The sequence below is a fragment of the Asparagus officinalis genome, chromosome 2, assembly GCF_001876935.1.
Source record: "Asparagus officinalis chromosome 2, Aspof.V1, whole genome shotgun sequence".
In the NCBI taxonomy this organism is placed as follows: domain Eukaryota; kingdom Viridiplantae; phylum Streptophyta; class Magnoliopsida; order Asparagales; family Asparagaceae; genus Asparagus; species Asparagus officinalis.
In genome coordinates, this window is record NC_033795.1 from 56726964 (window position 1) to 56744683 (window position 17720).

The following is a 17720-nucleotide window of genomic DNA, read 5'->3' on the forward strand; positions in this document are numbered from 1 at the left end:
AGGAAGGTTTGACCAAACAGGAGTTTGAGATGACCCTAACTGTCGGAAGGTTTGATCACTCGATTTGTGGACCTCTCGTTCATTGGGGGAATCGAGAGGGGGATTTTGGTTGTGGTCCTAACTTTTATAGGTTTGACCGGGTAGACAGTGAGAGTAGGAGTACGAATCACATCGAGAGTGTTGACTCGTACAAATCACAGTGGGGTTTAGTGTTTATCACTTTGTTTGTAATGATCGGGTTATCCCTAAGAGTGTTAACATTCTTTCGGGAACTTCCCGTTACACGAATTATCCACCCCCAGCTTCCTCTGCGGGACTGGTTCAGATATTATTCTCAATTACCTGACTGAGTTATCCTTAAGAATATTAGCGTAATACCCTCCAGGAACTTCCCGTCAAAAGTGGGAAACAGTTTAGACTCATATACCTATTGGAGTATCAGGGAACAGTTTAACCTCATATACCGATTGTAGGATTGAGAAGCAGTTTATACTCGTATACTCTTCGGAGTGTTGAGAAGCAGTTTATACTCGTATACTCTGTCGGAGTCTTAAGGAGCAGTTTATACTCTTATACTTGTCGGAGTGTTGAGAAACAGTTTATACTCGTATACTCGTAGGAGTCTCAGGGAGCAGTTTAACCTCTTATACCGGTCGGAGGATTAAGAAGCAGTTTATACTCTTATACTTGTCGGAGTCTTGAGAAGCAGTTTATACTCATATACTCTTCGGAGTCTTAAGGAGCAGTTTATACTCTTATACTTGTCGGAGTTTTGAGAAGCAGTTTATACTCATATACTCTTCGGAGTCTTAAGGAGCAGTTTAACCTCTTATACCGGTCGGAGGATTGAGAAGCAGTTTATACTCGTATACTCTTTGGAGTCTTAAGAAGTAGTTTATACTCTTATACTTTTCGGAGTCTTGAGAAGCAGTTTATACTCGTATACTCTTCGGAGTGTTAAGGAGCAGTTTATACTCTTATACTTGTCGGAGTCTTGCCGTTCTCAATTGGCTTACCCTAGCGTTATAACGCCGGCTTCAACCAAGGTCTGAATGCTATTCTTGAGAGCAAAGCAATCCTTGGTGGGATGAACGACCCTCCTGTGGTATGCACAGTACTTTAGGTCTGTAGTGTTGTCAGCTTCCTCCTGATTCATGATAGGTGGTAGCTTGATCTTGTTGCTTCCAAGGAGGGTTTCGAAGATGGCTGGAACGTCTTCGTCCTTGAAGGAATATTCATTTTGGAGCCTTGGACCCGAATTTTTCTGTTGTCTTCGGAACTGCTGTTGTGACGTTTGATTAACGTCAATAACTGTTGCAGGTGCGTCCCCTTCATCATGAGGTACGAGACTCGAATTCCGAGGGTTAACCATCAGTTGGTTTCTCTCGACCTTCCTCCTTCTGAGGAAACGTTCGGCCTGTTCTCCGCGTACCTTCAACTCTTTCCAGGTATTGAGCGGCTCTACTCCCATAACATCCAAGATGTTAATGGATAAATTGTTATGACAAGTCTGCAAGATGAACTCTTCCGTGACGGGATCCTTGCAGTTCATTGCCTGACTGCGGAAGCGTTTGATGAAGGTATCTACCGACTCTCCGTCTTTTTGTTTCTCCTCGAAGAGTGTCCTGACCGACACTTCGGTGTCATCATCGAAGAAATGAGCGAGGAACATGCTTTCCAGGTCCTCCCAGCTGTTGATGCTTCTGGGCTTGAGACGGCGGTACCAATCGAAGGCGGGCCCGCGAAGGGTACCAACGAATGACCGAACCATCAAAGGCTCGTTGCCAGAGATCACCCCCAAGTGGGACTTGAAGTAGATCAGATGCTGAGTGGGGGAGCCCTTCCCGCCGAACGGCGTGAAGTTGATCAGGTTGAACTTCGCCGGATACGAAATCGATTCCTATTCTTTCGGATAAGGACACGGAATGCCGGTCTTCTTTACCTTTTGAGCAGACATTAAAGCGTTAATTTTGCTCTCGAGATCCTTCATCTTTTCGTCCTTTTTGGATAATTTTTGAGAGGAATAATACGGCCACCCCCAGTGTTATCATTACTGGTGGGTCCACCCCCAGTGTCGTTATTTTTAGTGGGGCCACCCCTAGTATTTTTGGGCGGTGCGTCGGCCATGATGATTTCGTCCACTTCCGGATCGCTGTCAACTGCGGCGTTCTGGGTGCGACGGCTGGATTCAACTAGCTGGTTCGACAAAGCTCGGATTTGTTGGTCGTGCATTTGTTGGTTGTGCATTTGTCTCATCTCTTGCATAGCCATTTCCATTTCGAACTTGAAGATTTCCTTCTGCTTAGTCAGGGCCTCTTCAATGATTTTGGCTATCTGCTCGGTGTTGATCATGAACACTTCTCGAGCTTGCCCTATGCTAGACGTTGTATCGTCAGAGGCGAGAGCGGAATAAGAATCTGAGAGTTCATCGGAATGGACTTCTTCATGGATCCCATGGTCATCGTTATATCTGACGGCTTCTAGCTGAAGCTGAGCTATTCCCGAATTGACTCGCTTCCTAGAGAGAAATTAGGGTCGGAACCACTTGAAACGATTGGAGATTTTCCCTTGTTGACCATGTTGATGGTAACTTCTGGAAATTCATCATCTCGAGCAACCGATCCTCTTTGGTGGGAACGGCTTGATTTGGGCTTCGTCGTTCCATCGGAGATTCTCTCGAATATCGAGACCCTCTGCGGAGCGGTCTTGGGGCAGCTACACGTTGATAATACTGCCCTGATAATTTTGGTACACGGACAGTGAGAATCCGCTTCCCGGGTACTTCTCTTTCGAGATTTATTCGTACCCCCAGCCTGATAGTACAACTCATCGACGTTGCGGTCGGAGTAACCTATCGGCTGCTCACATGGATTCTCAGGTATAACGCGTTCGTCTGTCCGACGCGTTTTCCTCTGAGTAACCATTGCCTTGTTGGCGTTTGCAAGAGTCGCACGTTTGGAATCACACCTTTGTGAGGGTGAAACCTTAACGGGCTCTTGATCTTTTGCACGCACCGCCAAGCGGGCCGTTGCAGGAATCCGTTTGTTAGGAGGTCGCGTACGACCCCCAGTCCGGATGTTGGCTTGAAGCTCCTTCAAAAATCTCCAGCTTTCCTTAACAAGTGCTTTTCCTCGATTCTCGGGTAAGGCACCGATACGATCCTTCAAAGGATTTCTAAACTCGAGGAAATCCTCGCTACGGTGGGGCTTCATCGGAGGTTTGGGATCTGAAGTTGACGAAGGCCGGAGAGCAACGTCGCCTGCTTTTGTCTTAGGCGCTGATTTGGCTTTTGGCACCCAAACTCGTTTGGATCTCGGCGATCTCTTAACTGCCTCTTCCTTTTGCATTTCTCTCGCTTTTCGCACAAGGGCTCGGGCATGTGCAAGCAAGGTGCGGCGCTTCTGGATTCGCTCCTCGAGAGTAGAACGGGTTCTTTTGACACGAACCCATTTGTTCGATTCTGCTTTGGAGGAGGGGTTGGTTGTTCGCCGTTGTTGCTCCCGGCGCCGCCTGGATTTTAGATACACATTATAGCGGATCCCATCCATCGGCTCCAAAGCCTTGGCCAGCTGACGAGCAAGGCGTTGACGCCGTGTCTTCAGTAGCCATCTCCTCGGTGGAGGAGAAGTCCGGATCTGCGGTCTCGACCACGTTGGACGACGCGGGGACGTCACGTGGTGCAAGTGCAGCGGTGGCAACGGGGTCTTGGATCTTCGAGCCGAAGGTCCTGCGAATATTTCTGGAAGAATTTACCTTTCTGTGCCTGTTCGGAGAGGCGGATCTGGAGGAGGAAGAGGAGAGGCCTTCTTCGAACTTTTGCTGATCGAACTCGTATTTGATCTCTTCATTCACCCGGATCTTGAATGCTGGTTGCGTCACGACGGCGTCGGTAGCGATGCCGTTGGCTCCCACTGTGGTCGCCAGCTTGTTTGCGGAGAAAGTTGTTGTATTCATTGCTGTATTCATTACAACTTCAGTCGTTACAATGAAACAAAAAAAAGATTGCCTTTTTATAAGACTCTTACACAATGAAAACAAAAAAAGTATAACTCTCTTCAAACAAACGCAAGATCCGTTTATCGTCTCTTGCTTGCGTGGGTCTTTTGCCTGTGACGGGGACGTCAATATCAGTGGACCACCTGGCACTCAGATCTGTTCCGAAAAATCGGACAGAGCTTCGTCGATCCGCGTGAGATCTAGAAGCCTGAAGCGTCTATCTCGGCTAAAACGAGATATCAGCTCTTCTTAGTGATTACCGGCGAAGGGTAATACTGATGAAGGCTCTGATCAAGACCTCTCCTCTTCTTGTTGAAGCTCACGACCACTCTTCACTGCAGCAGGGCTTCGCCAAGCTTCTCCAAAAATCCTCCTCCAAAACAAAGGCCCAAGGGGGCTATTTATAGGTGTATGGAGGGGTCTAGGGGGCCTAGACACCCCCTGGTGTCTCGGCGTGGCCGAGACACCCTTGGGGTGTCTCGATTTGGCCGAGACACCCCTGGGGTGTCTAGGCTTTTCCTAGACACCCCCGTGGTGTTTTGACTTCCCGGGACTCCGTTTGAGGTGTATTATTGTTTTCCCTGTAGATTCTTCGTCCGAACTCGGATTTGAGTGATTCCAGGTGCGCTGGATGCTTGACGAAGAGTTCGATCCGCTCTGGTGGTTGGATTGTCTTTAGAGTGATCGAGACGTGAAGGACGTTGTTCTTTTCGTGAACACCGCCGGGTTCCCGATTGGTCCGGGTCTTCGTTGTTCCGAAATCCTATCCGCTCACGTAGCTCGTCGATTCACTTCAGTCGTTCGTCGACGTCAATTGGACCCCTATGGATCGGATAGTGACGTTCATCATCGCTCTTTAACAAAGCCACTCCTCAAATCGTGGGTGAAGAGCGGTTTTCGAAACTGCCTGGATCGTGTTTGAACAGGTCAGAACTTTGACATGCGTTCTGGCCTAAATTCTGTGTTTGAACGCAGCATCTGGAGGTGCGTTCTGCAGCGATATTGAGCTGCGTTCTTCGATGTTTGAAGGTGCGTTTGGCAGCAGTATAGAGCTGCGTTCGACGTCGGTTGGAGCTGCGATGATGAGCTACGTTCGACATCGGTTGGAGCTGCGATGATGAGCTGTGTTGGGCAGCGATAATGAGCTACGTTGGGCAGCGATGATGAGCTGCGTTGGGTAGCGATGATGAGCTGCGTTGGGCAGGGATGATGAGCTGCGTTTGAGCAGCGATGATGAGCTGCGTTGGGCAGCGATGATGAGCTGTGTTGGGCAGCGATGATGAGCTACGTTTGAGGTATGATGAGCTGCGTTGGGCAGCGATGATGAGCTACGTTTGAGCTGTGATTGGCAGCGATTGGAGCTGCGTTTGAGAGCCGCTGAAGCCGCGTTCGAGCTGTGATTGGCAGTGATTGGAGCTGCGTTTGAGCTTCTCTGCCTTTATATATGGATGACACCAATGACCAGTAGAGAAGGTCTTATTCAGGCCATTTGTAACAATTGAGGCATCTTAATAACACTCTATCAACTACAGGTCATGATCTCCACTAAGATTTCTTTGCATGGTTTAACCATGTGCTCTTCAGTGTGTCGAATATCATTACACTGCTCATCATCACCTCTGATAGTTGCTAATATAATATTAGTCATGTTGTTGTCGCAGCCATCAAGATCAATCATCTCACATAAGAAGCTGTATTTGTGTTCGCCGCGGTAGGTGATTGAATTGGTGTTGTGTCTTGATGATGGTATGCAGGGAAGACTTCCACGTCTTGGTTGGAAGAGATCGTCGATTTGTAATCTCTTTCTGTCAGAGTGTTGCTAAAGATAGCCTTCTGGAAGTCGTCAGATTGTAACTTCCATCATCGGTGTTTGATGGGGAATCAGCTATCTTTTATTATTTTTAGACAGCCTACACCCACCAGCAGGCATAGCAGCTAACATTAGCTAAGGATAGTGCTGAGTGAATCATATTACCAAATAGGTATATGGTAACTCCACCCTAGGATTGGGGACTTGATTCCGTAGGCAACTATCCCCTGCTTCAAATGTTCAGTGGTCAAATCCCTTAGGCTATGATGTATGCAGCTTACCATTACCGGTAGAAGAGCTAAGCTGTACCGAGAGTCTAACAACACGGCAGGGTATAGCACCCTAATCGAGATATAATATTTCGGCAGAGAAGGCACAACACAACCCTTCAACCAAATAGAAATGAACACTGCAAGCAATGTAAACTCAGATATTGGCTCCCTCACTTGGTGATGGAAGCTCTCAAGTTAGTTGCCAGAATGAAGCCTGTACACATCAGAGTCAGCAGTGTGCAATACAAAGCCATCCTTGAAGATGTGATTCTCGACATCAACATCCATGGTCAGAAGGATCAGAAGTATATTTCCCTTTTTACTAACATTAGGGAATAGGTATTTTAATCAAGAAACAAGAGGTACAGTATAGTCATGATCGGTGCTCCCCAGAGCTCTCAGACTAGTTCCCGAAATGCCTATGCAATATGGGCAGTATGAGAGATAGTATTCAACTTCTCATTAGTAGGAACACACTCCTCATACAGACAATCCCTCATCGTTGAATAAGACACCTCAAACATCTCATGAAGAGCGACCCCAATCTCCTCCATTGGAGTGAAGGTGTTGTTCTTGCTATTGTACAACTCCAGAATGTCGTACAAAATCGGTACGCAAATCTCAGCGCCATATTTGGAAGCTCTAACTGCAGCATAGAGCCCCAATTCTTATAATCGCTCCTCAGAAGAGACGAGAGCAAAGTCTAGTAAACAAGCCCACCACGGGGTATCCATCAATCTAGTCCAGCTGGGGAACCTAGCATCCCTATCAGGATACTGAGCATTGATTTTGGAAAGTTCATTCCCAAAGGTGTTTGGAACGATAACAACTTCATTAACTTGTACATCCTCATTTATGAAGCCTAGATGCAGCCCTATAATTTTAGTCCTGAAGAGTTCCTCTTGACAGAAGCCACCTACACACTTCAAAATGCCTATTTTAATGCTATCCTCCCTATTTGTGAGGTTATAGCACATGAAGCCAGTCGCAGCAAGGCGTTGCAATAACAAGAAGGAGACTTGATGCTTTATTACTGGCAAAGCAAATTAACGATCTCCTAGAGCGTAATACTAATACTCTCCTCCGGAGTTGAAGAGAGAGTTTCCATCAGGGACATTATCCCTAAAGAGGGGATGCACCTTAACTAATACATCTTCATGAGGGATGGAGAACTTTACGTCGGTAATTATCTCCTGTAAAGTCTTATAGCTACCCATGCTAATGGTCTCTATCCTTTGTTGCCTTCTATCGTCGAGGAACAACGGGACGTTCCCGTAGAAAACATGTGTCACTTATGGATCGTGAGTTCCATCATGACAAAAATGGTTGTGACGATTAATAGAAGTTCTTGAATAGGGAACTGCACAAAGATGATAAATGAGTCAGCAGACAAAGATCAAGTTCAGCTGTCATACTCAAGATTAGAGGCGAACCTCGCTTACATGCAAAAATCATATATATCGACTATGTGTTGACAAGATGAAGTAGAGTTCAATCAAAAATAGCGATCTTCATCCATATGTTCAATATGGAGAAATTCATCCAACTAAAACAAGCGTGTCTCGCTTAAGTGAAGGTCACCCCAAATTGGCTAACATCACTTTAGTGAAGATTGCTCAAAACAAAGTGACGAACTCCACATAAATGAAGTCCTCTGCAGAAGCCTAAAAAGTCTAAGCAAGCCCTGCCTAAAGAGAAAAGCTCACAACAATGAGCGTCATTAATGGGTGCTGACAGAACCCCGCTACCAATGATGAAAGCTTGTCGGATAGACCACAAATGGTAATAAAGATCTCTCGGCTTCAATGGCGTATCAAGTTTTCATATGCAGTAAGGCATTGTTTAGAGCCCAATAGGCTGAGACTGAGGTTGATCTAAAGATCACCATGGATGGGTTTGACACTTACCCATTGCCACAAATCTGAGCTACAGCAATGGTTACCTTAGCCTCGTTGATTGTTACATATTTCTCATGGATAGCACCTTGAAGCTCTGCTTAGTGATTGTTAGCTAATGCAACGCTATCGTTCAACCCTAGAACTTTTAATTGATCAACCCTATTTTTGCATAAGCAAATTCTCCAGCCTTACTATGAGTTTCCAAGAGACGATGGAATTCGATCTCAGTAGTACCATTGAGATCAGCTGTACAAAGCTCTTGTAGCTCTCGAAAGTAGAACTCAGCTTTGTCAATAGCCCTCTTGAAGGGTTCGATATGAGTAATACTGATAATTGATGACAAAAGACCATGTTAATCTCTTAACAGTTTAAGAGTGTGAACAACAAGCCTCTCTATAAATGCAAGGCAGTCGCAACACTTTGGTTGAACAGTCTCACCAGACTCTCTGTCAAGATCTTTATCTTCACCTTGATTAAATCTTTAAGACTAGGCGATTAGGAACCTCAACGTGATACGAAGAGCCTTCTCCTGTGTAGACCACAACTGTGTCCATGATAGTCGGGGAGATAGTCGGCAAGACTTGTATCCGTTCATTATCCAACATGAGGTGTAGTGCGAGCGTGACCGAGACGTTTGAAACATCTATAGTGGATAGTGTCACAAATTTCATCGTGATAGACAAGGCAGCAATCCTCACAACCATTACCGTGGCTATCGGCACATCCATAGATGCAACTTTAATTCCTATGGATGAGGTCTCTGTCTCATCAAAAATAACAGTAGCCATGTTGAGACCCTTATCGGAATAAGGCTTAGAGCTTGGTGCCGCTACCCTTCCTGCCCCTGCCAATATGGGAGAGATCAAAGCATCATCATCATCGTCGGAAGACTCATGAATGATTATTTTTCACCGCACTAATGAAACAAGTGCTCGTGCAAGAGCTGCATTCAGATCAATGGCAGGCGTTGGCTCCAAAACCGCGGAAGCTCCCTCAAAGTTGACTACGAGCTTGAAATGACTGCCAATAGGAAATGACACATGGACTGCTTCACTAATGGCCCCAAAGTTAGGTTCATCACCTGTTAAACAAATGAAACATTAGTTACCAAAATAAAGCAACCACACAAGATTGACTAAAAGTACATGGCATATACAAAGAACCGCCGATATCACCAACAAGACCTGCATCATCAAGCTTAATCAAATATGCATCAGTTTCGTCATGCTCATAATCCACTTGCTCTGCATCATCGTCTAGAGGAATGGACTCTTCACCTACATACAAGAAGCATATATAAGCTAAAGGCACTTCAAGATAAGTTGTGCAAATATATAAACACAAATAACCTAAAGTGCCAACCCTAGGCTCTTGCATCGTGTGAAACCTCGTAAACCTAAAAATATTGTGATTAATATTGATAAATGAGTTTTATTATGATGAATGTCATTTAATGATGAATGAGCATGATAGTAATTGATTTGAGATCAATTAAGAGTATATATGCATATACACCGATGCAACTCGAATCTAGAAAATCTCAAAAGACAAAAGTTGTAGGTCTCTTCAATAGGTTTTCAACGCAACTTTAATAACCTCATTCTGAGGTCAGACGAAAATGGTTACAGTTAAAATACCAAAAACTATCCAAACGAGCACAAAATAAACAAGACAGGCTGCACCACACCATTGGACCAGCCCTGACAACATTTAGAAGACAACTTTTGCCACACCCGGGGGTGGAATGCACTACACCCGAGGGTCTGTTTTCCCAGCTTGAGTTGGATTCGGGTCTGTTTGATTTTGTTTGGGTTTATTAGTATATTTTTTAATCCTCTCCCCTTAAAAACCCTAAATCATATTTTGGTGAATTCTGAGAGTTTTGTGAAGCAAATACCGAGAAGAGGAAGAGATTGTCAGCGTTTGGTGAGGAAGAACTTGTTTTCTTACATCCTTAGGATTTTCAGTAGTGTTTTGAGGTGAGTTTCATCTCCTCCAATCCCATCCCTATTTTTAATTAATTTTTGTTGAGTTTTATTTGGTTTTATTAAGCCTTAAAACCTAGTTTAAGTATAAAGATTGATCTTTTAAGATTTATGATACAAGGATTTGATCTTTTAGTTTTAAAAAGACATAAACTGATTCCTAGATTTAGATTTAAGATCTAAAATAAATTTAACCAGAGTTTTCATTGAGATTTATTGGTTTTTATGACATTTCTGATGAACATGAATATGTTAGGGTTTATATAATTCACCTAATTATATTAATTATGTTTCATGTAGAAAATTGAACCCTAATCATATTAAACATGTTTAATATGAATATCTTCATGTAAAAATATGAATTTGTGGCATTGTAGATCAAAACTTGAAACCCGAATCATATGTTCTGTTTGTGCTCGGGTCGGTTGACCGTAGTAAAGGAGTCGGTCGACCGATCCTAATTATATTGCATAAGTATGTTTGTGCATGTATTTTAGCCGACCGAAGGGTTATTTTTGGTCAACTGTATTGCGCTATGTTTGTTGATTGTTGACACGTGAGTTGATAGTGAATATGAAATTCTGGTCCGCACATTGAGATACATGCTTGGGCACTAAAGTATACGTTTTGGGGTTGCATTCGTACGAACAATTGAGGTGAGTAACATATATTCTTAAGATTTGTCATAATAAATAATGACGCCTAGATTGCATTACATGATAGTTGGATGCTTGAGTGCGTTATTTGGTATATCGCAATGAGATTACGATAGACTGCACTCAAGGTGGTTAGTTGATATGTTGCTATAAGACCACATCAGACTACACTGCATTGCGCATCATTATTGAGTGGGGTAGTTGGCACTCCGTAACGAGACCGCGAGGGATTACACTCAGGGTGTGTTAGTTGGTATACTATAATGAGATCGTGGTAGACTTCACCCATGTGCATTTTTTACATTCCGGATAGAGAATTATTCAGTTTTCATTCTTGCTCCCATGTTAATTACCCGAGAGTAGGGTATTACATTGATATTGACATGAATTGTATATTCTATCGGTTGTGACTAAACCAACTAGACGAGGGTAATATGAGGAATTGATGTAACTGGTATTGTTGAAGTTTGGAGTTTCTTTTCTTTACTGTTTCATTTCCTAGGATTTTGGAGTTAGGATTTAGCGATGAACAATTTGAGACATGGTATATACATGAGAGTTTCCTTATTTAGATTATTTTGTTCGATGTACTAATTCTCGTGTTGTGTATTTTTAAATCTCAATCTCCTATTAGTTCAGGGTAGATGGTTTTATATGTATATGTACTAACTTTTTTTTATATATACTCCTAACCCCCTCCCCCTGGGGGCAGTGAAGATGATCTCGCTAGTGTTTTGATTCTCATTGTTTCCCCACTTTTCAGATAGCAAGTCAGGCGCACAAAGAGTTGCAGGTTGATGGAGTATCATCTTAGTCTTTATCTTTATTATATTAGTAGTTTCTTATGCTCCACTTTAGTTTATTGTTTATTTTCTGGTGTTAAGAGTTTTAGTTCATTTTGTAAAGGTTGAGTGCCTTAGTACTATTTTATTTAACTCTATGTATCAAGATATTTCATATTTTATTCAGTTGGAACATGATGACTTGGTTATCTCTTTTCATATCATGTTCATTGCATTATTATCTTTATTTTTTTGCCTATTTTGTACCTACACTTATTGTTTGATTCCACTAGAGAGATATTACTATGATGGTGAAACGTGTCTTTGCACAGTGTGGGTGCATGGCAAGTTTGACATCCTTAGGTTCACCTTGGACTGCAGCCATATGTGAAACCAGAGGCATCACAGTTAGTATCAGAGCTCTAGTTCCAGTATCCTTAGGATCATTCCTGTGTCGAGTCGTGAAGCTAGGATAGAGTTTCATAGGAATCATGTATAGAGTCCACTAGGAATTCCTAGATTGAGTGAGGATGTTATATATATATATATATATATATGATATAGTATATATATATATATATATATATATATATATATATATATATATATATATATATATATATATAATATATAATATATACTATATTATATAGTATATATATGTGTGTGTGTAGTGGTTGTGGGTGTCTGTGTGGTGTGTGTGGTGTAACCGCGAATTATGAATTTTTTTATGATGACTATCTTACTTTGATTTAAAAGTATTTGCGTGAATGATATGTGATACGATTTTCCTATTGTTATGTTATACCATTTATGCTGGAGATCTCATTTTCTGTGTCTCATAAGCTTTCCTCCTAAAATTATAGATAGTCGGAAGAGGACGTGGTCGTAGAGGAACCCTACTCAGGGAGCTGGGCAGGCTGAACCAGAGCTTGAGCCCCAATAGGCTCCACAGTATTTGATTAATCTCATAGCACTGCTTACAGCTCGGCTAGCAGCAATTGAAGAGAAGATGGCAAATTAGGTCCACGAATGTAGAGGCAACACCGATAGATACACTGATAGCTACACCGCCACCACCAGTTGATGATAGGATCGTAGAGTAGGAGGCCTGGCTTTGTTTAGTAGAGAGGTACCAGAAGCTGAGAGCACCGAATTTTCATGGCACATCGGATTTACTTGTGGCGCACAAGTGAAAGGAAGATGTAGGGAACATTTTGGATATGCTTAATGTTAACACCATTCAGAAGTAGAGGTTAGCTGTATTTAGCTTTAAGGGTGATGCAGTAGGTTGGTACATACTTCAGTTCACTCCGGAGAAGTGCATGACACTCAGTTAGGAGGACATCATTAGCTTTTTTGACGAGCAGTATGTATCATCATCGGTGAAAGACGGGAATAAGTTAGAGTTAGCCTAGTTGGAGCAAGGAGACATGACTGTAGCTGACTATGGAGCAAGTTTGTGGGATTACTTCGATTTACGGGCATTTGGCAGACTGGGGAGCACCAAGCTTAGATGTTCTTGCTGGGACTTCGCCCGACCTTACATCACTATTTAGTGTCTTGGCGTTTTCATTCAGTGTGGGATGTTACACATGCCGCTATATCACTGGAGATAGAGACGACTATGTTCAGAAGGGTAAGGAAGGGAATGGTAGAGTCTGATAGACTGGAGACAAGGGCAAGGGAAAGTGACCATTTATAGGACCCGGAGGACCCTAGTAGCAGGGCAAGGGTTCACAGTTGTAGCAAGAACCTCATAAGAAGGTACCTACGCATGATCATAGAGCACTCAGTAGTAGCATAAATTCCAAGGTGCTTGTTATAATTGCCACAAGATCGGTCACGCAGTCGTAGAGTGTCGTAGCGCACCGGTAGGAGGCCCGTAGGGAAGGAATCAGGGTTAGCAGCAGCAATGACGTAGACAGGGCTGAGGTTAGGGCCAGTAGTTAAGACTTGAGGTACTGCCAGTAGTTTTGAGAATTGAAGGGCTAGTAGGACAGGTCCGAGCCATTCAGGAGATCCTATAGGGATAGGGGTGTCAATTTTGACCCATACCCATTTACCCATCTGACCCGCCCATCATTTGGCCCGCCCAACGCCCACCCATTTAATTAAATGGGTCTAATTAGGCGGGTTCATTTTACATTATTCTAAATGGGCACTAAATGGGCAGTGTTTATCCGCCCGTTTGCCCGCCCACCGTATTCCCAAAACCAAAAACAAAACCCGATCCCAAATTCTGAAATTCCCAATCTCCTCTTTCTCCTCCGCCTCAATCCCAATCTCCTCCGCCTCAATCCCGATCCCAATCTCCTCCTCCTCCTCCTCCTCCTCCTCCTCCGCCGCCGCCACCGCGTCCTCCGCTGCGTTAACCTCACCGCCGAAGGTAACGTCACCGCCACCAACAACAAATCCTCATCGGAAGCTGTTTTATTAAATATATTTGTTCTTTTGTTTCTTAATTTACTATAATATAGTGTATGCTTTTTTGGGTCTAATCTAAGGGATTAGAATGCAAATTTTTCTGATGGGTAGTTATGCAAACAGACTTCATCAGATACGAAAACCTGTATCTAATCAGATAATAACAGTAACCCGATCGATTGCTGTACGTAATTAGTTAGATGGGTAGCTGGCAACAAAGTTTTTGTGGAGTTTATTCCGTCCAACAAGTTTAACGTTGGGGATCTTTGCTTCCGATGCACTTGCAGAAATATTTTTGTTTTGATCTGCTCACTGTTTGCTGGAGATTTTGTTCTGTTTTATTTGAAGTGGGGATGGTTATCTAAGCATTGGTTTGGTTATTGGATAATAATGTTTTAATTATTCAAAAACATGCTTAGTTTTTGGTTTAACAATGGTTTAATTGCTCTAGATATGCTAGGCTTAGTGTTTTAGGAGACGCAAAGAAAGAGGAAATGGTCCTGGATAGGATAGAATGCTTTTTTGGGTCTAATCTAAGGGATTAGAATGCAAATTTTTCTGATGGGTTTTCTCTGTGATGCTATTAAATTACAGTTTCCTTCGCGACTAATTAAGGTTAGAGTTGATATTAGATTATAAGTCTTGGAGTTCTGTATCTGACCACTTTTGAAGTCAACCAGGAAGCCAACAGCTTTGAAAAGAGTTCAATATGTGAGGTTATTAAGCTGTCAAATTCCAACAATAGATGTCATGGAGAATGGGTGACTTGATATTTGTTGCTTAAACAAAAGGAGGGATATTTGTTGTTTAAACAAAAGGAGGGATATTTGTTGCTTATTCCCACAAGTGTGAGGATATTGGATTACTGTATGCTGCTTTCAATTGACCCTTGTATTTCCACTTGTGTTTTTGTCATAGTCTAATTCAGAAATATGGAAATTTGAGGGTCTAATATAGAATTAATTAAGATGTAGGGGGTTCAATATGATCAAATGTCTTATTTCACTACCGCCCCCCGGTATCTCTGATCATAGTCCTTGCATTATTTTATTTTGCCTGTTTATTTCCTGTTTATTTTGCAATTTATATTCCACTGTATTATGTGTTTACTACCAAAATTGATGTGCTATTAAATTATTGATTTTACTTGTTCCATGAAATTAGTGTACATCATAAACTTGCTTTTCTAATGTTGTTGGCTAAATATTAATTGTTGTTTTAATATGTATTTATTTCTCACAAGTTTATGTTTCCTACCAAAAGTTAGAAATTCTGAAGTAAAAGGACCCCTGGATGTTGCCATTTTCGAATTTTGACAATTTGCAATTTAAGCGTGCATAATATGGCACAACCTTTATTATATAGAAATTCTGTAGATGCATTACATGGCACAAGTTTATGTTTTTGTGGTTGTCGCTGAGAAAAACAAATCCCTGGCGATCACTTTCCAAATACTGAACTCGCATTTTAATTCTTACATCACTATCTTCCTTATTTTCTATATTTTCTTGCACAAATTTATGGCAGATTAGAATTCAATCAGTTTATATATGTGTCAGGCTCTTTTACCTCTTTTAAACTGTTCAAAAAGTTATTTCACTTTGTTTACTTCTGACCGAGTCGTGACTCATGTGGTTGGCTTTGCGCATTTCTCTCTGAGTTTATTTCAAGACATCTATGCTACTACATAGTGAAGATATACAGTGAAGAACATTTTCCTCCTCTGGTTATATCTTGGAGGGTAAAATGGTAAAATTTCTAGGGAGTTTTTTTAATCTTCTGTAGGTAGGCTTTTGCCTGTAATATTTTGCTGCACCGGTTAAATGCAATCTTGTAGTTATTTTGGTTGATTTCTGTAATATGTTTATACTGTTTCCTTGCGTTGTGATTATTGTCAGTCGCAGCATTGTCAATTTGGCCAGTGCGTTCTGATTTACCAAATGTTAGATTTACTACAGGTATGCATTGCTTAACTGAAGCTGTTCCTGCTGGTTTCTTCTCAAATTCGATAAGGTTGTTGTGCGTAAATCCTCTACCATGACCATGTTCGAGAGATGAATTTTGACTGAAGTGGACGATAAGTAATTTTGTTCTTTCAAAACTTATCCATGTCATGTATTCTGATCTTTGTTTCATTGTTGCAGTATGGCTGCCCTTTGCTGCTGCTGTGTATTGGAGGAGTGCTGCTGCTTCTGAAACAGGCAGAACGTACCCCTAGTTTCCAAGCTCTGGAATGAAATCCCTGCTCCTATGTTTTCATAGTCTATATACTTGTTACTCGCTTAGCCGGGGAAAAAAATATATTGTTGTTTTTTATGTAGATCTTGAAAAAACTGCATGGTAATGTTTAGAGACATGGTTTAAAGCACAGTTATGTGTAAATATGATCTTTTAATCATGTTCGTGGTGTAAATATGTTAAAGTGTGTTAGCTATAGTTAAATGGGCAAATGGGCAAATGAGCGACCCGTTTATTAAATGGGCGGGTAAAAACCCGCCCATTTAAATAATGTTAAATGGGCCATAAATGGGTAAATGGGCAAAACATGCCCGCCCATTTATGGCCCGCCCATTTAAAACCCATACCCACCCATTTAACATCTCTATACAGGGACAAATAGTCCTATACGTTCCAGGCACTTCGCGCAGTAGACCGCAGCTTAAGGCAGAGTTCATGTAGTCGGACCACACGATCGTGGTGCGAGTGGGGCCATTGTGGAAGGTACGTTCTGGTGAAGTACTTCCCAGTCCGTATTCTTTTCGATTCTGGAGTTTCGCATTCATTCATTTCTTATAATTTCATGTTTATACTTTATCTTGTAGCGCAGCCATTAGATATTCCTCTGTTAGTTTCTACTCCTTTGGGAGAAGTGTCCCTCTTAGAAACTATTTGTAGGAGATGCATTATCAGCTTAGACGAGTCTGAGTTCATGGTCGATTTGATCGTCCTGTGTATGTCCGAGTTTGATGTTATTCTTGTTACGGATTGGTTATCGTCATACCATGTCAGTATCGACTATTTTACGAAAATAGTCAGCTTGCGAACGTCCGATAGGACCGAATTAGTTTTAACAACCTCACAGAGCAACCAGTTTATGGAGTCATATCTGGCATACGTCAATGAGTTGATGTTTTGAGATCTAGGTGCTGATTTAAGCGAGACCAGAGTCATCTCAGAGTATCAATATGTCTATCAGGACATATCTGGGTTACCTCCAGTGAGAGAGGTTGAGTTCGGCATCGAGTTGCAGCCGTGTATAGTATAGATCTCTCGTGCACCTTATCGTATGACTTCTGCTGAGATTATGGAGCTACAGATCCAGATAGATAAGCTTTTATCTCAGGGTTTTATTTGCCAGAGTCATTCTCCGTGAGGAGCACCAGTTCTCTTCGTGAAGAAGGACGACAGTATGCGATCGTGTTTTGATGATGTTTTATCAAACAATTTACAACTAATATTGATTATCTAGTGTTTGTGTTTTCCTATTTATTCTAGGCAAACAATGTGTTGGAGGTTGGATGGAATCGAGTTTTCATGATCATATCCATTGGAGGGTGGAAGGAATAGGAGTGAAGCCAATGCTTTCAAGTCAAGATCCAAGATCAAGCTTGATCAAGGTTTACCAAGTCGAGCTTATTGAAGATCAATATAGCTTAGGTAATTTTGGGTTTATATTATGTGTAATGATACTCTAAGCTCAATATCATATACACACACATTTTATTGGTTTATATGTATATATATATATATATATATATATATATATATATATGAGATTAATGGAGGTCATTGACATAGGAGGGAGTTTCCTCCTATGGCGCTGATGTGGCCAGATCTCAGCCACTTATCTGTTTTCAATGGGTTTAATCAATTCTGATGTCATTTTGCAAAAAA

At 42.0% G+C, this 17720-nt stretch overlaps 1 long non-coding RNA gene across 1 annotated transcript; it reads left to right on the forward strand.

The window, feature by feature from the left end:
• Positions 15669-16241, forward strand: LOC109829546. The gene is made up of 2 exons (XR_002244067.1): positions 15669-15845; positions 15971-16241. It is a non-coding gene; the product is annotated as an uncharacterized LOC109829546 (long non-coding RNA).